The following is a 20,763-nucleotide window of genomic DNA, read 5'->3' as shown; positions in this document are numbered from 1 at the left end:
TTCTTCTTCCAAGGTTTCTCTTAATTGCCAACACAAAACCTACTGGTGGCACTGCTAATTAAACGGCATGGTTTTATATAGAAGGAAGAAAAAGGCCACCTAATCTATAGGACCTTCCTGTTTAAGAGACAACCATGATAGTGTTCTACTGTTACGTAGCAATTACATAATTGCATGGTCTATCCCGTATCATTTGCAGTATTCTGTACCCTTCTCCACTTAACAGCTACAGCACAATGTTCTCAGATGATTGCGGCTACTGAACAAAACAGCCTCTGCGCTGGAGACAAAGGGATCTGCATGTGACAATGGAGCTTCATCAGAAGCTTAGGACTTTTCACATGACTGAATGCTTCCTTTTCTCCAGATCTGTGAAACCCTCCCCTTCCCAGCCTCCGTTATACAATGCTTTTGGAATATCCTTCAATCGCTTCAGGAGAAATTAAAAGGCAGGTTTGTGGGGGGAGAGGGGAGGGAGGGGGTTGAAGCCAAGAAATCCTGCTGGGTTGAACTTTTCAGATGACAACACACAAAGGTGCTGCTTTATTGCAGAATGGGAAGGCTGCAGTATAAAGGAGAAGATGTGGAGCGTTGAGGGGCGGTGGGGGAGAGAGAGGGAAATCTATTTAGACTTCCTGCACTGGCATGAAATGGCTGCTTCTCTTCTTAGTGCCAGCTCCAATGCTTCATGTTGACATTACACATCCTGTGCTGTAGATCCACCCCCATGCTGCTGCTTGCCCAACAGAATTATCTCCTGCGTCACAGCAGTGGCAACAGATCTGCTGGCTCTGCAGATCTGAGAGGCACCATTTCAAAGCTCTCTTAATGCAAGCAGCAACTGGACACACATTTACCAGATACTCTAGTCTGGGTGAGTCTGTGGGCCACTCTTAGCAAAACATTACTCGGCCTAACCTTCTGCTATCCAGATGGTCTCGCTTCCCTCTTGGGATCAGACCCATTAAACTTTATTTCATTACAGCCAAAAAAATAAAACTACACACCCAGCCACAACTCTGGTCCTAACACAGGAGTTGTGTGCAGCAGTGCGCCTGGTGTGTCTCCAACAGGGCTGCTGAGATGACCATGATCTAAAGAATAATTGGAAACCATAATTCACACACCAACAGAGAACAGAAATCTTCTGGAGAGAGGGAGGGAAACTGAAATGATCTGCCGGTTTAGGTACTCTGAAAACATAAGCAGCATAGATGCCTACTTGAATTCTGAACAATCACATAGTTCTCCCTTCATAAGGTCCCGGTTGCATTTCCCCCTTCATTGATTCATTCAGTTATCTTAATTGCCGACTGCAGCAATAGTCCTTAAATTCAAAATGACGTGTTTACAAAGGACCTTTGTGGTATTCCCTTGCTAGTAGACTCATCAATATAAACAAGGGTGATGAAAGAAGAGAAGCTGGTTGAGTATGGATGAAGGAAGGAGAGAAAATGAGCCATCTTATGGTACCCTCACTGCTGTAATGCACATCAACTCCCATCAGCTACATTAAGTTCAACCAAAAACTCATGCTCTCCAAGCAATCACCTACATTAAAATGAAATCACCAAGCACAGTCCATCCCCACTCAAAAAATTACAAGATCTAGATATACTTCTGCACAAAGATCAGAACATCAAACTCTAGGCGTTCATCTGTACTACATACTTATTTCAGATTTATTTTTATTCCACAGCTTCCCCAGTGAGTAGGGGATCAAAGATTTGAAGTTTGAATTATTTATTTATATTAGATGACTGGTATAAGTCAATGAAAGTACCATACCTGGAGGAGTTAGGCAAAAATCCAGAACTAAACTCATGTTCCATTAGACTCCAGTGATCTACATACAGGCTCCCTCAAGATCTAACCATTATTTTCTTCCTACTGCCACTATGCTAAGATAGCTGGACTTAACAAAAGTTTTGTAAATCTAGATTTATGCTCTTCCACGCTGATGCCAAAAGGAAACAGGAAGCAAATTACCAAACAAAACAAAGCGCTAAGCCACTGGAAACTGCAACCCACACTAGCAACCGTAGATCCCATGTTTAATTTGTTTGAGGCGGGACTTCTGTTGGGATTGGGAATTCACACTACTTCCAGTACAGGCCAGTTCACTAAGGAGACTCCATAACGCCTCTTTTGTCTCCCTTACTGTTGAAAAATGTACTTCACAAGCTTCCTCACGACTGGGCCTTTTCTTTCTCCCGCTTTTAATTTTGTTACTCTGCAAAGCACTGTGCCCATTGGTGGAGCGACACAAATGACAAGGATGCAAAAATATGCAAACTGCCTTTCCCCATCATCAAATTACTTCACTGGAGACAATAAGCAGCCTGTTGCACATTTTTTAAAACTACCGTAAGATGAGGCATTGTAGACTTTACCTTCGTCTGTCTTTCTTTCCTGAAGAGTTGGAATTTGCCTTTACAAACCCTTGATCAAGATGTTATATCTCACCTTCAAAACCTGAAGCGCATGCACACACATACACACACATAGAGACAACCCATGTCTGTATATGGTAACAGAACCTCCAAAGTACCATTGCATGATCTGAAACATCATCCACCATGCTAAAAATAGTCAACCCACCCCTTGAAGTCTCAAGAGACCATCTGATATTGCAGTATAGCATTAGCAAAGCTAAGTAGACATGAACGCTTAAAATAAACATCTCCACGGTGAAGACCAGAAGGCTGTCACACCCTTATTCTGCCCTCTGTGAAGTGGCTTGAGAGCTATACCTGAAGGAACATCCAGAAAGCTATTTTAGCTCAAGAACAGCAAACGCCCAACTTCTTTTTTTTATAATATGCGGTAGAGATTAAGAACAACTAGGGCAGGGTTGTCATATTTTTCTTAAGGCATGGGCTACTGGCTTCTGAGAGTTAAATGAGAGAAGGTTTACAGCCACTGTTGAAATGAGATACCACGGATGTTCCTACTGAGATTCCATTTGCTCAAGGGAATTTTTTTCTCCTGTTACTATTAACACAGGGTCAACTTGACGAAGCTGGTTGGGCAGCCATATCCAGGGATGAAGAGCAGAAATACTTCTTTTTTAAAAAAAAATCAAAAGCTTCTTTTAAGTTTTGGAATTCAATTGTGAAGATGATGATTAGGGTGACTTTAAGGAGGGGTAGAAACATTCATGGAGGACACGGTATCAATGGCTAGTAAGCTATGACTGCTATATAGAATTTCCATATGCAGAGGAAGTATCTCTTTACATAGCTGATGGGACAAGCAGAGGCAGATGTAGTCCATCACCTCCATGCTCAGCTTATTAAGCTTCCCGAGGAATCTAGCTGTCTATAGGTATCATCACTACTATTCTTATTAATTCTGCTCAAACTGTGCAGCTGTCTCTCTGTGTGTAGAATAAAGCTGCCTTCAAACCATGGTTCAATATCCTGGCTTGTTCCGCCACTAGCAAGTCTAGTGTCCTTGCTTGGACTACATGGAAAACTATGCTTAATTAGGGACTTTTGGTTTGATTGCTCACACCACAAACAAAGGAGAAAAGGGACTGACTGTAAGAGTTGGAAAATGGTTCATTTTTGTCTTGGCTTAATAAACCTAGATGGGATCATCCAAAACCACGCCTCTGGTTAAGGAAAACAAACCGTGGTTAAAGGTTATGTCTGCACAAGGTCACTGAGTTAAAACATGTTTTTCTATTTAGAAGCAAAAAAAAAAAATCAGTTGGGGCGGGAGGAAATCACGCTTTTGAGATAAAACAATAAGTCATGTCATGTATTATTGCACAAAGCTACAAATATTATGACTGTCAACCGAACAGCATAGGCAACTAGCTACGGCAATTTTAAGTCTCACTGGCTTCAAAGGGAGCAGTGCTGCACTTTATTCTCCCACAGAAATCAATGTGACTTAAAGACTATGAGAATATTGCTTTTCCCATCTCACTGAGAAGCACTGCCCTGCTTTTTCACTGCTGGGCTCTGCTTCTGAAAAAGTTCAGAGACACAAGTCGTCAAGTCAAGGATCTCTTCCTCGTTGTCATTCCCAAGTGTAAATAAGGACCCAAATAAAAAGTCATTAAATTGCTCAGCAATTTAAGATACAGGGTTGATTCCAGCCAAGTCATCATCATAGCATGATGACTGACATTAACAGACGTACGTTAGCTATTTACACTAATGTCAGTGCGACTACTCCAAGTATGACTTAGTTGGATGACTACAATCCATTATCTGGTAGTACACTGTATGTTCAAATGTTTTAGATCATGCTCTTAGATAGTATAAAGGCTCTATTTAGTTGCAAAGCAATATGTTTTGATTCTTCAGAAGAGATTGGGATTATAAAATGAGTGGGAACTCTTAGGAGTTTGTATACTGCTTGTTCATTAAAAACCTTTAAGTGGTTTCCAGAGAATAAAATATGCATTTAAATTATCAGAGTTAATGATAAGTTAACCTAATAAATTTCAAAATCTAAATCAAATCAGTAGTTAAAATATACATTAAAATATAAAATTATGTATTAAAATACATATCAACTTTGCATATCTGGGTAGGCGCCCTTAAAAAAAAAAACTTTTAGCAAGTGAAGATAGACCAAACACTAAGCGATACTTATAAAACTTAAATCGGTTATTTGACATTGACTTTAATCAACGTCTCCCCAAATCAACCTGCTACTCTAGAGTTCAAGCTCTGAATGGCATTCTTTACAAAATCCAAGCTTATTATTTCAGATATGGTCCCATTCTATACAAAAGTGTAAGAGGCAATAAAATCCTATTCATGTTTCGTCCCACTGTCCTCAGTGGGGTTGACTCCCCTGTCGGCATGCCTAGAATTTCTTCCCAAGAGATCTTAAAAACTCTCTTTCTAAACCATGGAGTCAATAAACATCATCAAAATAAACAGCAAGTGCGAGAAAACCATTTTCAATAGTGGCTTTAAAAAGGAGGAAACCAGCAGCATGCTTTGCCATTAATCAAAATCGTTAAAATCTTGTTTGTCTGAATCCATTATGGCCCAATCCAATGGAACTGTGGAATATTTGGTTCAAATCAGTGTTCAGTGATGAATTCTGACCTAGTGCCCCTGAATTAGGTACTACTTTCTGAACCTTGTTTTCCCTCCTATTAAATACAGAAATAACCAACACGAATGATTTTGCAAGAAAGATAGCATTGTCATTGCTGTAGAAACAAAACCTATCTTGCCCATTGAGGAAGTCAACTGAGCACTCTTCCCTATACTGAGTAAGCCCTCTTCCCTACACTGTACCTCCAAAAGAATACACAGCAATACAAGGAAAGAGAAATAAAAATCTGGAATGCCAATCTCTTGGGCATGTTAGTAGGTAGGTATATATTATTCCTGAAGTAACAAATCCATTATCTCCACAACCAAGAATATGTGACCACAAGACTACATATTTTTCCAAGAAGAGGCACAAGACATTATTTCACAAATTACTACACAGTAGGTAAAGATAACCTGATTGATTGCACCAATTTTCACCAAACTGGTTATGAGTTTCTGTATTTAAAACACTTGGGATGGAAATCTCGATGGGAGGAGATCGAAGTATGGAGTGCTTTGTCTGCATGTCTACATTGTTTTTTTATGCATAGAGCAAAGACATTTAACCTCCTGAGAGAAGCTATATGCTAAAGTACCGGGCTTGGATCCAGACTTGCTCTTCCGCAAACAGAAGGGTTCCTTCTCTTCACAGAATCATAGAACTGTAGAGTTGGAAGCGACCCTAAGGGTCACCCAATCCAACCCCCTCCAATGCAGGAATATGCAGCCGTCCCATATGGGGAATGAAACTGCCACCATGGCATTATCAACACCATGCTCTAACCAACTGAGCTATCCAGAAAAGTCAGAGATCCTGAGCATCATCATCACTGGAGGAAGTTGGTGGGGAGGCAAAATTCACCAGTCCACCAGTGTAGACCAGATGGACCAATGGTCTGACTCAGAATAAGGCTGCTTCCTATGTTCCTATGTCCTCTGATCCTCCAGAGTAGCTCTTTGGGGACCACAGGGGCTGTAGGGAGGACGGCTGCAGAGCGAGTCAGCAAAAATCACCTCTCCTCTTCCTCCAGTGGTACATCCTGTGGGTGGCATCCCATGCTATCATTGCAACTGAAGCCTTCAGACCCGTGTGTGTGTGTGTGTGTGTGTGTGTGTGTGTGAATGCACACACTCCTCAGGGTCACTAGACAGAACCAGCGTTCTGAATGGTGGCCCCTCCAATGCCAAACTCAGAGGCAAATGAACAGCATCCATAGCCATGGAACTGAGCAGAAGGCCATTTTGCACTCTCCAGATCCTTGAGAAAGGGGTCCTCTGGAGCGAGGAGGGGGATTTGCTGACCAGGGATCAATTGCATTAAAACTTGAAAATCCTCTTTACCAACTAGTGCTTCCATTTTTGTCAACGTTCCTAGATAAGAGGGAATAGTCCTGGGAAGTTTTATTTTCAATTGAAAACATAACCAGTTATGACACAGTATAACAACGTGAGGCTTAAATTCACATTTTAGCTTCTCCCATAACCTTCAGCCCTCAGTTATAGTTTGAATCTCTCCCCCCACCCTTGCTGATGGGGCTGTTTTTCTCTTCTTCAGCCACCTGTCCAAAATATCATGGAACCAGACAGTGTTCACAAATGACATCGCTTTCCATTTTTAGTACTTGTTGACCAAAAGAAAGCCAAAGCAGGAAGAAAACCCTTCCCTCACGCTTTGTCATCTGAAGTCTACTGAATGGAGTGGAAGGTGGGTGTTTCTTCTGAAGTCTACTGCCTTTGGGGCTGCGTGCGTCTTTCTATAGAAAAAAAGCTTCGTAAAAGACGGTCTTCTTTTTAGCGTGCCCCATCATTACCTACTCTGCTTCTCCTTCCTCAGCGCAGATACTTCTGTTAGCAGAGAGTTTCCACTACACATTGCTTATGGAATGTCTTAACCTACTTTTGTGCTTGCTCAACAGCTCTGCCTGCTTTCCGCTTCTGTGTGTCTCCTGTTTCCTTTTCCTGACAGTGATCCTTGCATCCTTTGAAAGCCAACCCTGCTGTGGTGACATCAGCTGAGCTTCCACTTTTTAGGCTCTTTCCAACGCATTCCATTAATATGAGCCACGGGGTGGTTTTAACATCACATATCTTAATTTCCTAGACAGCTTTAGATGCTTCGGGTGTCAGAAGGCTTTACGAGATGTCAGATGGTTTCACAAGAATGTTGTGCCACGGGTCATTCCTTTCCCTTGATAATTACTAAGTAATTAACTGCAATGTAAAGTAGTAAGGAGAGAGGAATAGACAAAAGGCTCAACAGGGTGGAGTATATAGCAACCATCCTTCAAATATTCAAGTCAGGAGTCCTACAGGCCAGTGTAAACCATATTTAAAAAACAACAAAGCCCTCATAACCTGCAAAGAATGATTTAAAGCACATATAGGTTCATAGAATTGTAGAGTTTGAAGGAACCTGGAGGATCATCTAGTCCAGTGGTTTTCAACCAGTGTGCAAAAGGAAACAGTCCAAATTCCTTAACTTTGCCCTATGTCGCGCACTGGTTTTCAACCAGTGTGCTGAGGCACCCTGGGGTGCCTTGAATGAAGGTCAACACTGGCCTCTTTCCCTCCTTCCTTACCTCCCTCTTCTGATGCCCTCTCACATCTCTGCCTCCCAAAGGCTGTTTAATGCAGCAGCCCTGGCTATAAGCTCTGCAGGTCAATTTTGCCTCTGAGAGGCACCTCTCTTTGGGGCAGAGGGGGCAGCTCAGAAATCAGGGGCGGCAGCAGCTACCCAGAGGACTCCCAGGGAGAGGGGAGAGGAGAGGAGGCTGAGGGAACACTCCACAAGTGAGGGTGTTCAAAAAAGGGTGAGAGGCTGCCAGCTCTGCAGGCAAGGGGTGACATAACTGGGCTCCTGAGCCCCACAGGGGTGCTGGAGAAAGAATGCAGTTGATCAAGGGAGCCATGGACTCAACAAGGTTGAAAACCTCTGATCTAGGCCAACCCCCCACAATGCTGGAATACGCAGCTGTCCCATACATTGAGCCTGCAATCTTGACATTATGAGCATGATGCTCTAACCAACCAAGCTATCTAAAAGGACTTAGCATTATTTAAGGAAACAAGTCTTCTTTGTCCAGGAATGTCCAAAGTCCCTTTTGGGGCCTAATCCGGCCCCTGTGGCAGTTTATTTCCTGGGGTAAAATCCTTAAATAAAAAAAGCTAAACAACTCCAACTCTTTAAAAAGCTCAAAAACTTCAGTCCTAAAAAATGCTCACCAACTTTGGGGTAAAATCATAAAAAAGCTCACCAACTTCAACCTTAGAAAAGGTCAACAACTTTGGTCGGCCCTCACTCACAGCCCTTCACTTCATCAAATCTGGCCCTCTTTGAAAAAAGTTTGGACACCACTGTCTTTGGCTAATGCTGTCCATTTCACCTCCATACCTTGTGATGGCTGGCTCACGGGAGCTGTGAATTAGGAAATCTGTGGTTCAAATCTCATCTCAGCCATTAACTTCCCAGATGGCCTTAAATGGCAACTTGCCTCTCACCCTTCCTTCCAAAGCCCCATTACAATGTGGAGGTAATAATACTAAGGTACATTACAAGGCTGCTGTAGGAATTGTTGAGCTGGTGTATGTGAATCACTCTGAGTAACGGGGCAAAATACAAATGCAAACATCTTTATGATAGCTGTCAAGATATGCCAATGCTTGCAGTGCCTCCACAGTCATTACTCTCAGGAGGCAATTCTACCGAACACTCACTGGTGAAGCTGCATAGAATTAACTAAATGCTTAAAACAATTCACTGTTTACCCAGTCTGCACAAGTTTAACTCCCAGTAAAAATAAATAAATTACCTCACCATACCTTGTCAGTGAATATTGTATCGGCAGCAATGCATTTGACTTCCCCCTAATCAAAAACAATAGCTTTGTTCCTTTGCTAATCACTTGTACATGCCAGCACAAAACAATGTCGCTTTTCAGAACATTTATGACTTCCTCCAGAGGTTTTTCTGTTCTTTCCACCGATGACCAACTTGGGACATCAGAACTCACCAGATCATTTAATAAAAACCTTTCGTGCAACACAATCTGTGCTTTCAACTATTTCTTCAGTCACGTACCCACACACATCTCAAAGCAAGGTTGGGTTGGTTAACCAGAGGAAAAGCAAAGTCAGTAGAAGCAGAATGGTTCATTTTTGCCAATAAATACCAGATAAAAATTTGGCAGCACCTGGCAAAATGCAACTGCTGAAGCTAAGGTGAAGTGATTTTGAGTACTCCCTGGAAGGAAGACCACCTGGAGCCATATATACAGAGCATGTAGGCTTTAAACAGATATGCCAGACATTTTTTTGAAGACTATTTTTAGGATTTGTTATAATACTGGCAATATACTTTATATAATATGTACAATGTACATACCTTTGGCATGTACATACACCCAGCCAAACAACTCCAAAGTTACTGATAGTTGCTACGATTACTGCAGTGAATGGAATTGCTGGAGGGAAAATTGAGAAGGTCTACAAGACCACTGAATGCAACTTGCTCCCAAAACCTCACCTCTAAGGTTGAGTCTATGCAATCCTACCCAAGCAGAGAGAAACCAAACCCTTTCACTATTACTCTACTTAAGCAGGACTCATGCTAGCAAGGGCCAACTGTGTCATTTCAAGAAAATCAGCATTCCCAATCAGCATATTCCATGGTTGGCACCACATAGTCCTAAGCCAAGTGCTTGAGTTAATTCAACATTACTCTGGCCATGCAGAAGGAGCTCCTCATGGCTAAGCTAGCACTGAAAGGACCCAAAAAGCATGCCAGCCACTCACTTTATGGGAAAGGCAATACTACACAACTAAAAGCAAAGCTGCTCACATCACCAGTGTGAAGGGGTACACACCCAATTTATCACTGGTATTACACCATGTATTTCCTGAGGTCATGCAATTCTTCCTCACCTGAATACCTTTTGTTACTGAGCAACATTCCAACTGATTTTCTCCTCAAGAACAAAAGGTGGCTAACGAAAGAAAAAGATGAGTGCTGTTCTTGTATTTGGTCCTACATTCAGGCCACGATCTGGCTAAAAATAATTATTACTTTAAGTCCCATCAAGTATAGTAAGACTTGCTGGTCACTTTTGACTTAATTGTGTCGTAGATTCCAACAAGACTTGGTCACAAGCCACTTTCACCCGACTAGGGTCATGCAGTTCAGAGTTTTACTATCCAGTGATCATGATTTGGGGAGGTGAGTAAAGTATACACTTAATGCAACCTAAATAATCCTCAGGGCTAGCCAGGTTGAGATGACAGAACTAACCAGTCAGAATTAACCACTGTTACTTTTTATCTGTAGAATATTCTACAGTGTCAAGAACTTCGTTGCGTAAGCGGTAACTGCATCATGGAGTCATCTGATAGCAATGGCAAGAATGAAAAGCCCCCTTGATTCCAAAGTGTTGCAGGACTCTTGACTATCTCTCTCTCTGCACTCAATGCAACTTTCCAACTACAGTGGTACCTCAGGTTACATACGCTTCAGATTACAGACTCCACTAACCCAGAAATAGTGCTTCAGGTTAAGAACTTTGCTTCAGGATGAGAACAGAAATTGTGCTCTGGCGGCGTGGCAGCAGCAGGAGGACCCATTAGCTAAAGTGGTGCTTCAGGTTAAGAACAGTTTCAGGTTAAGAACGGACCTCCGGAACGAATTAAGTACTTAACCCGAGGTACCACTGTACCACCACCCACAAGAATGTTCTGCTCTCTCTTAAACTGGTTACACCATGTGGTCTACTTCTTCTTAAAGGTAAAGGTAAAGGACCCCTGACAGTTAAGTCAAGTTGAGAACGACTCTAGGGTTGCTGTGCTCATCTCACTTTCCTGGCCGAGGAAGCCGGCATTTGTCCGCAGACAGTTTTTCCAGGTCATGTGGCCAGCATGACTAAGCCACTTCTGGTGAAACCAGAGCAGCACACGGAAACGCCGTTTACCTTCCCGCCGGAGGAGTACCTATTTATCTACTTGCACTTTGATGTGCTTTTGAACTGCTAGGTTGGCAGGAGCTGGGACCGAGCAATGGGGGCTCACCCCGTCGCGGGGATTCGAACCGCCAACCTTCCAATTGACAAGCCCTAGGCTCAGTAGTTTAGACCTCAGTGCCACCCGCGTCCCTCTACTTCTTCTTAATGAGATAGCAAAAAGTGTTGAGCATTGTGGCTGAAGACTCCAAGGTTGCCAGTTCGATCCCCGTATGGCACAGCATTGCAGGGGGTTGGACTAGATGATCCTCAGGGTCCCTTCCAACTCTAAAATTCTATGCTTCTAATTAAAACAGGAACAACGAGCAAGTGCCCAAGAGTCAAGTCCACCAGCCAGTCCACTCCACTTGCTGTGGACTGGAGAGCCCTTGATGTGAACAGGCACGGTGCTCTATAAAACTACTAGTCTTTCAGTAAGGAGCCATTATGTAATTAGCCAAATCCTGTCCTTTGCTATTATTTAAAAAATAACAATGCTCTAACCACTTGACTAGCCTTTGACATAATGACTGGTCTTCCAATCTATCAAGTTTATTACCAGTTCATCCTGCATAGATCCAACTGAAACTGTAAACATCCAGGCGCCTTGGCCCACCATTTTTCCATTTTCAGATTAAGAGCACGCAATGCAATTTTTAAAGGCTATTTGTCATAGTGCTACATCAATTGTCACAAAGTTCTACCATTTCCTAATTCCGTACTCTCTTGAAGGAAAAAAAGGGAGCAGAAGAATGCTTCGAAGATGACACCAACAGATGAAGTCAAGAAATAATTCAGATGCATCTCTGAAATTCTGTTCCCTTCAACCAAGAAGATAGTTTAACTTAAGATAATTATCTTCTCTGTGCCTTCCCCCTCCTCTTTCTTCTCTCAGCACTGGCATACAAACCATGCTATTTTAGCTTCTTTCCTGTTCTCCCAGTTCTTCTGGAACATTTTATTTTCAACAGTCAACTCATCTGGAATACTGCCATAGTGAAGTTCATCTATTACAATGTTAACTGTATCTCTCCCAGCAGAAGCTATCACCTTTACATTCAAGAATTTATTATCACTGCTGTAAATATTTTTTTATATGTTAAAAAAAAAAAACATGGACAGAAAAGGCATAAGCCTGCTCTACAGACACTTTCACCCCAACATCTTCACCCAGAATTGCATATTCTTTTCCTGGTTATAAAAAGAAGAAAGAGAGATGCTTATCCGAAAAGTGCAAGTCTGAAAGGAGGAAAGATCAAAAGTGTTAATGCAACAAACAAACAAAACCTAAGAATTGCCTTCCTCGATCAGATCATAGCCTCAAGGAGCACATCTGTCTGTTCCCAATAGTATCCAGGCATACTGTATACTGGGAACCCATGCAGAAACTTCCTTCCCCATATCTTACCCTGCACCTGATAATCAGAGTGTCTCCCCTTCTGCTATGGATAAGGTTAACTTAGTTAATTAATTTCTTATCCATACTTTACTACAAGGTCCCAAGGCGGGTCACAACAATAAAATATACCATTATAAAAATAGCCGTTCATGGATCTATGGTCTATAAACTTGCCTAAATCTTCAGTCACCTATGCTTGTGGCTCCTGTATTTGTCGTAGCCAAAGACTTCATGGGTGCTATCATGAGCTTCAACATTCAAGGTAGCATTCTGTATTCCACCTTACTGTATTTCTTATGGAAGTGGGGATTATACATTTATAAATAAATTAAGTAATATCCACCCATGGTTCGGATATTTACGGTAAGTACTGGCTGTGCCGAATATTTTGGGGTTCAGTAAGTGACAAATACCTTTTTTTTAAGTGCCTGTTGCAACACTGGTGTGCCGCGTGAACTTTCTTTTACTCGTATTAAAAAATAGCCTCCGTGAACTAGTCTATTCATCAACTAGTACACTGTTGCGATGACTCCATAATTACTCATTGCAAGAATAAAAGGGTTTCTTTAGTTCGCCTAAGCCAGTGGTGGCCAATCTTGGACCTCCAGCTGTTTTTGGACTACAACTCCCATCATCCCTAGCTAACAGGACCAGTGGCCAGGGATGATGGGAATTGTAGTCCCAAAACAGCTGGAGGGCCAAGTTTGGCCATCACTGGTCTAAGCAATGCCCCAACTTAATGCAACAAGAGGGGCTGCCCTGGGTGTTGAAACATTAAGCCATCCTGTTGCACGCATGCACTAACCTGTGCCTCTAGCAGGGCCCTTAAAAGCATTGATTCTCATACACACAACATTCTGCCAATATAATGGCAGTGACATTTTTCCAGGGATGGAATAAGGATGCGCCAGGATTCCCGGAGGCAGCTTGCGCTCCAACTGGGAAGTGACAGAGGACCTCCCCAAAAATACCATTCCCTAGAAAATATGGTAGCTGTGCTTTACATAGACATTCATCAATACCCACAAATTTCATTCTCTTTGTGTTTTCTCTCAGTTTTAATGACAGACCTATGTTCTTCAGCTTCACTGGAGAAATTAGCTACATTACAGGGAAGATTAGTAGAGTCTTAAATCTGGTGCAATTCTAAGTGTGTAATATTGAATATAATCCATAGAAACATTGCAGAAGTTGCTTTTAGCTTAACTCCTCTATTCCCACACCCAAGAATATATATTTCAAGAATATTCTCTTTGACTAGCCTTCCTCAAAACTTAGATTTGGATTATTATAAGACTTCAGTACTTCCTTTCTAGCAATAAAATTATTTTCATGAAATGCGTATTTCTTTCTACCATTAATTGTCACCATAAAATTCCATCTGGCCAACTGATATTGGAACACAACTTGTCTCCCTGTATAACTGTGATACAGTTATTTCATTTTCACCCCCCCCCCTAAGTTCCTAAAAACCACCCCACTAATCATATATCGGGGTCACATTTAGGTCACCATTTAGGGTTTTTTAAAAATAAATAAATAAATGGTATTTTGCAATATAAAATAGAAATATGAAATCATATTAAGGATTATGGCTTATAGTACAGAGAAAATGCAGGAAGCACAAAGAAGTACGGTATACATTTCCTACAAAAGAGATGGAAGATTCCTATCAAGGATGACATCTAGATTCAGCAGCGATAGTTCCTTTGAACTCTAATTGACACTCATATATTTTTCCTGCAATTCAAAATCCACCCAAGGATCTGAACAAACAACAACAAATGTTTAACACCTCCTTAACAGCTACATCAACACCAAATTAGTGTTTTTTAAAAAATCACTTTAGGGGTCATTTAGACATCCCTTACCTTGAACTCACTTTTGCTGACCTCCCATTTTAATGAAACACTTAAATTACAAACAATCTCAGCTACAAGCCAGGTTTTGAGAAAACATTGAGTGATATACCTGGTATTGTAGGAGAATACGTGAAGTGTGAAATATCACAGGTTGTAGGAGAAAGTTCTCCAATTTTTACATCCCTTTGGGTCACCAAGGACCCCCAAAGCATGCAGAATTAAAAAGAAAAGCAAATCTGAGGAGCTTTTGACTACTGTTGACGTTGATCATTGAATATCAAGCTAAATCTTCAAAAGACCTACATTTTCTTCCACTAGTTTCTGTGTTCATCATCTCATTATGAACATGGCAAATTCTTCACCTTGTGGAACATTCATGCATAGGATAACAACTGAATGATATCTCCGATTTCCACGGGAAAGGGCGATAAACTACTTCTCTCCCTCCCCCTCATCTCCTCAAGACAAACTCAACTACAAGCCCAAAAGAGAAAGGAATCCGAAAATAAAATTAACTCACTGAAGAAACAAGTAGATAAGCAGCCAGTATGTTATGGGTGCATGAGTAATTTTCTCAAAGAGTCTCAAAGTAAGCTCCAACACCAGATCAGCTGACACCATCTCAAGCACAATGGATTGCAGTTCACATATTCCATGCAAGTCAAGAGGGACCATCAAGTATCTGAAGAAGTGTGCATGCACACGAAAGCTCATACCAGTAAGAAACTTAGTTGGTCTCTAAGGTGGTACTGGAAGGAATTTTTTTATTTTGTTTCATCAAGTACTGAGACACATATGTGCAAAATAGCTCTTAAAAACTCTTTTCTATTTTCTGAGCAAGAAGTATGATTGCGGTGTTAATGCAAAGCACAGCTTTTGATGGAAGCTGTCCTAGTCAAAGTGTTTTTATTAGCAAGAAGAATCTTGGGCCTTTGTTTGTTTGTTTGTTTTGCAACACCCGTCACCAACCACTGATGATGAAACCATCTTCAAGCTGAGTTTAAAACAGGTCTCTTGCAAAAGACCATTTACCCTAACTCTACCAATTGCCCTGTATATTTAATTCTGCCTGTGCTATCTTTACCTTCATATATCAGAGAGAAACTATCCATAACTCTCAATCAGGTAAACCAAGTTCTTATGAACAGATATTGTGCATATGAACAGATTCATCAAGCAAAGAAAACAATAGCCGTGTCTACCAAAACAAATGAAAAATGGCATGAGCAAGCAATGGAATGGGCCTACCACAACATCATTAAAGAGTATGCAATGAATGTCTCGCACTGAAACATTGTGCTTTGTTCACCAGCTAGAAAGAACTCAGAAGTTTGAGGAAAGAAATGTACAACCACAATCAAAAGTTAAGTAGTAAAATCAAATATTCCCCATGATTTTTTTAAAATAGGGCTAGTGTTTTATCAGTAACGTAGATAACATAGATAAAACCACCAAGGTCTATCATCTAAAATTTAACATTTTCAGAAATTACAATTTTGTTGATTGCATATAATTCAAGGTGGGAGTTTCCTTATCTTATGGTGACTTGTAGCTATCTGTGACATACACACATATATCTACATTTCTATCACTTAAGTTTGCTTTTGCAGTTTTACTATGGAAACCCAAACTCCTCTCAGCATTTCAAACATTTTGGCTACCTCACTTTCATTATTTCACCCTCTGCTTACCAACTTCTCAAAGAGAGAATTAATTACTCTCTTAATATTCATGGTCATTGTTTTGAGGCACAGTAAAGTGTTTGGCTGGAGCTACTGTTGATGACTCTGCAGATTTAATTTTTCATCAACTTTAGATGACCCTAGAGTATTCCTAATTAGAAGCTGGAAACAAAGGTGAGAAGAAGAAAAATACCATCTTTTTCTGAATTGCCATCATATTGTTGAAATATTAGCATTCCATAATTACATCTAAAAATAGAATTCATGTTCCATGAAATGTCAGCATTTTAAAATCTCGCTGATTTCAATGGAAAAGAGTTAAGTGCATGCTTGCTACAGTCTGCACACAACTTACCTGGGTGTAAGCTCCACTGAACTCAATAGGGCTTACTTCTATGTAGATATGTATAGGATCACACTGTAATTCTTCCATGGAAATCAATGGAACTTAAATGTACTTAGGTTTGGCTGGATCATGATGATAATTCTAATGAAACTCCAACATTTCTAAGCTCCATAATTGATGTTTAGGGTCAGGTTTAGGAAAGGGGGGGGGACAATGAGAGAAATTCCTCCATGAATTACAGAGCCTTTAAGATGCCTTATGGAATTTCAGAGATACTCATAATTGCATGATTCATTTTTTTAAATAAAAAATAAAAAATCAAAGTACATACGCAGCTCCAAATTATTTACCAAAATTGCAACACTTCCAGAAGATACCATCAATTGGAATGTCCACTGCGAGGCTAACACAAAATTTGCTTGATTGACATTGATTTCATGTCATTCTGCAGAAAAACACTGCCAGGCTCATCAGATATTTAACTATTCCATTTTCCCCACACACACAAAAAATAAAGCACGTCTTTGGTCAACTGAAGCAGCCTCTTGAAGGCCATGAAGTTCAACCCAAAAGTTACATCTAAAAGGGGTTGGTTTCAAAAATGAAACTATAAAAGAAGCAGGGGGGAAATATGTCCTTTTGAGCACAGGTCTCTCACTCTCTGTCTGTCTCTGGAGAATCTATGAAAAGAATCTATGAAACTTCCTCAAATCGTCCATTTCCTGGAGTCAGAAAGAGAAGAGACATCAAAAAACATTGCTCACTGGAGAGGAAAAAATGTCAAGCCAGGCTTTGCCAACAAAGCTTCAGAAAAAAATGGAGAAACATCCATAATTGCATGAGCACTTCCCATCTCAGCTTTGTCTACTGGAAAAGCCTGCCCTTGCTCTCCCTCTCCTCCATTTTCTGGTGGAGCTAGAGAACATGACATGGCTTACCTGACTCAGATCACAGCCCTCTGTCCAACTATTCACTTCCTCTTAGACATGCAAGTAGCTTCATGAGACAAGCAGGCATGCACACAAAAGCATCAGCAGAAAGCAACCCCGTATCTCGCCACCTTTCCCCCCCTTCCTAGAAGGTCCTTCCCAAAAAACCAAGAGGAGCAAACTTTCTCTGGGTTGGAAAAAAGAAAGGCTGAGAATCTCATCACAACAGAGGATTGCAAGCTGAGATCTCTTCAGATCTCCAGAGCCAGGATCTCCCCTTTCCTTTCCACACACACACACCCTCATGCAGAAGTAGAAACTATAAAGCTCAGGGAAGAAAGAGGGTGACTCCAAGAGAGGAGAAGAGAAACGCCTGGAGATTGTGTGTGTGTGTCCCCGCGCCAAAGAGGAGTAGCTTTGTGTTTTGGAGTCTGGACTGGAACCAAAGCAGACAGCTTGCAAATGGAGGACAAGGAGATAAAGAAAGAGGGGGGGAGGAGGGAAATGAAAGGGGGAAAAGCTCAGCTGCTTCTCATTCCCTGGAAAGCCATGGACACCAGGGAACCGAGCAAGAAGTGAGGCTCTCTGTTGAAACACCCCCCACTCTCTTTTCTCTCTCTCTTTTCCCTTTCTTCCCTTCTCAAAGCAAAGAGCAAAAACTGTCTTGTAATGGCTTCTCTCCAGCTTCCACCGCTGTCCTATTCCAAGGCAACCCTTTTCAGAAAGGAAGGACCCTCACCACCAAGCTCAACTTGAGGAAAGGCGGGAGAGAGAGCCTTGGTTGTGTGTGCCTGGGGTGTGTGTGTGTGTGTGTAATTTGGGGGGGGGGGGGAGAGAGAAGAAGGTCCAGTCTACCTGCCTGAGAGAGAGGGACCAGATTTTGGAAGGAGAGGAGGAGGCGCAGAAAGAGAGAGAAAGAGAAAGCAAAGAAAGAAAAAAGGAAGGAAGGAAAGAAAGAAAGAGGTCACCGGTCGAGGCAGCTCTACAAAGCTTTTTCCCTCTCCGCCCCCCCCCCCCGGCCGCCTCTCTCTCTCTCTTCTCCCAGCGCCTGGGAGATCCAGTCACTTCCCCACACAGCCAAACCCCCAAGTGCCCCCACAACACACTTCTCGGCGGCGCTCCTCGCACTTCTCTCTCTCGCCCCACAGCCGCCTCGAATGCAACAACAACACAAAATTAATTAACTGCCTTCCTTCCTCCTCCTCCTCCTCCTCCTCCCACCAGCTCCAACCACCACCACCACCTCCTCCTCCTCCCCCATTACAGGAGACACAGAGAGACCTCTCTCTCTCTCCTCGCTCAACAAAACCACCGGGTCCGCCGCCGCCGCTGCCACCACCTTCTGTTTTGTGTGCTCGAATTCCTCCAGCTCGCCCTGAATGAATGGATCTCCTCGCTTCTCCAAGCTCCCCCCCCCCCCCAAGGTGGCTTTGGTGGGACAGCCAAAAAAGGAGAACCTCGCTTTGCTCTTTTCCCCTCCAAGACCCGAGATGGGCTTCGAAGGCCAGAACTTACAGGAAGGTCCCGGTTGTTGGTGGCGGCGGCGGCTGGGTCCTTTCCCCCTTCTCCTCCTGCCTCTGGCTCCTCTTCTTCTTCTTCTTGCAATTGTTGTGGAAGTTGCTCCTTTCTTTTTCTCTCTTTGCTGAGGTTCTCATGTGCTCCTTGCCAGGTCTCAGCAATGGAGGATCGCCATCTTTTTCCCTGCTTTTTTTTTTCTCTCTCTCTCTCTCTCCTCTCCCTCCCCTCTCTCTCTCCCCCTCTCCCTCTCTCCTTCACTGGCTTGCTGCAGCTGCAGATGACCTGAGATATCCGTCTCTCTCTCTCTCTCACTCAACCCTTCTGTGTGTCTCTCTCTGAATAATGAGCAACCAAGAGGGAGCGAGAGAGGGAGAGAGAGAGAGAAGACAATCTCCTTGCCTACCACACACAAAACGCAAGAGCACCAGGGGGTGCAAGAAGGCTTTCTAACAACAACAACAACAACGGGGGTGGTGTGGAGAGAGAGAGAGGGGGAAAGGCAGGAGGAGAGGAGGAGAAGGGGCAGGAGAGGTGGGGGTGGGAAGATCTTCAGAGATGGAGGAGGAGGTGGTGAAGATGAAGGCAGCAGCAGCAGCAGCAGAAGGTGGCTCCAAACTTAAAGTCCTCTTGGGAGATGATTTCTGAGGCGCTCCCAGGCTTCCTGAGCGGGGCGAGGAGAAAGGGAGACCTGGAAGAGTCCTTCCAACCTGGTTGCCTCCAGAAACCTCCAGCCTTGGGAGAAGCCCCTCGCCCGCGGCTCTCCCTCTGCTGGGTCATCCTCGCCTTTTCCTACCAGCCATGGCAAGTCCTGCTAAAAAAAAACCAAGCGCCACCCGGGTTTTCCCCTGCACGCAAGATGCGCCTTCTTGTCACCTAAGCTGATCCCTGAGATACGTCCATCTAGGAGAGACTTAAAATCTTTCCCTCTTGATGTTGTTGGGTTTTTTTTTTCTTCTTCCCCTGAACAGGGTGAAGGAACATAAATGCAACTGGAGGTGGCAAAGTGTGGTGGGGTTTTTTGTATATATTTTTTAAAGGCATAGATCTACCACGTGGTTGATTTTAATTCTCTTTCCCCCCCCCTCCTCTTTTAGCTTTGCATGTTGGAAGGGGGGCGGCGGAGAAAGAAAGGACTCAAATTGTCCATTTCTAGCACGTATTTTGAAGTCTTCTCCCGGAAATAAAGACTCTTTGTCGTTTGAGTTCTTCCCCAAGCATATATATCTATATACACACACACAAAGAAATGGAGCTTTGCAGCGCTGAAGAGCAAGCGCTCCTGCTACTTTAAAAAGCCTTGTGCAGTGTTTGGGCTACCGCAGAACCCCACTTTAATTTTTAAAATAAAACTTTGGTGCCACCTTCTCCCCACCCGACCCCCTCCGTTGTCTGCCTCTTCTGTGGTTGTCTCTGTGTACAGCAGTCTATGGAAAGTAACAATCAAGATTCCCAAATGATAAGGTGTCATCATCACCTTGAAGGCAAGGAAGAAGGCAAAGATGAAGTTATTATATCTCAGCATCTTCATTTCCCCAAGAAATCGTTCTGAACCTCTTCAGAGAATTTTTTTTTTTTTAAGTGACTGGGGGTGGGGAATGTCTCCCATTCCCAGCCTTATATTCCCCCTCCATGCCAAATCTAATACCTTCCAGACTTTAATCTGGTACTGAGAGGGAGGGAGATGAAGTTAGCATTGGAAAATCAATAAACACTGTAGTGGAGAGGAAAGCAATTTGAATGGGAAGACGTGACAGTATTGAATCTTCTTGACTGTTTCTTTTAGACCTCAAACTGGATCAGAGAAGGAAGAGAACCTTAAAAGCTTCTTTTGAGCAGATTTTGGGATGGGGAACCCCTCTTCCTGGAATGAGAAACCTTGAGAAACCAGAGATCTTCTTTAAAGTGTTAGAATTTAATTAAGACATGGAAGGTGATTCAACTCAAGCTCTAGAAACCAGTTGATGCCCAAAGTCA

General features: G+C 42.5%; 1 protein-coding gene across 9 annotated transcripts in view; it reads right to left on the bottom strand.

Moving 5' to 3' along the window:
• Positions 1-19,696, bottom strand: part of ZNF462 (zinc finger protein 462) — a 138,846-nt gene extending 119,150 nt beyond the window's left edge. For 2 of the 9 annotated variants that reach the window (XR_008328259.1, XM_053371742.1), the window contains exon 1: positions 18,787-19,696. The gene's annotated coding sequence lies outside the window, so the exon portion shown is untranslated. Of the gene's footprint in view, positions 1-16,692; positions 17,065-18,377; positions 18,400-18,786 lie in introns of those variants that run through there. The other 7 variants (XM_053371736.1, XM_053371741.1, XM_053371738.1 and 4 more) reach the window with 7 other exon arrangements.
• Positions 19,697-20,763: the final 1,067 nt, after the last annotated feature.

The sequence above is a fragment of the Podarcis raffonei genome, chromosome 17 (genome assembly GCF_027172205.1).
Source record: "Podarcis raffonei isolate rPodRaf1 chromosome 17, rPodRaf1.pri, whole genome shotgun sequence".
Lineage (NCBI taxonomy): Eukaryota > Metazoa > Chordata > Lepidosauria > Squamata > Lacertidae > Podarcis > Podarcis raffonei.
The sequence above is the reverse complement of the archived record's forward strand: the minus strand, read 5'-3'. Positions and strand labels throughout refer to the sequence as shown.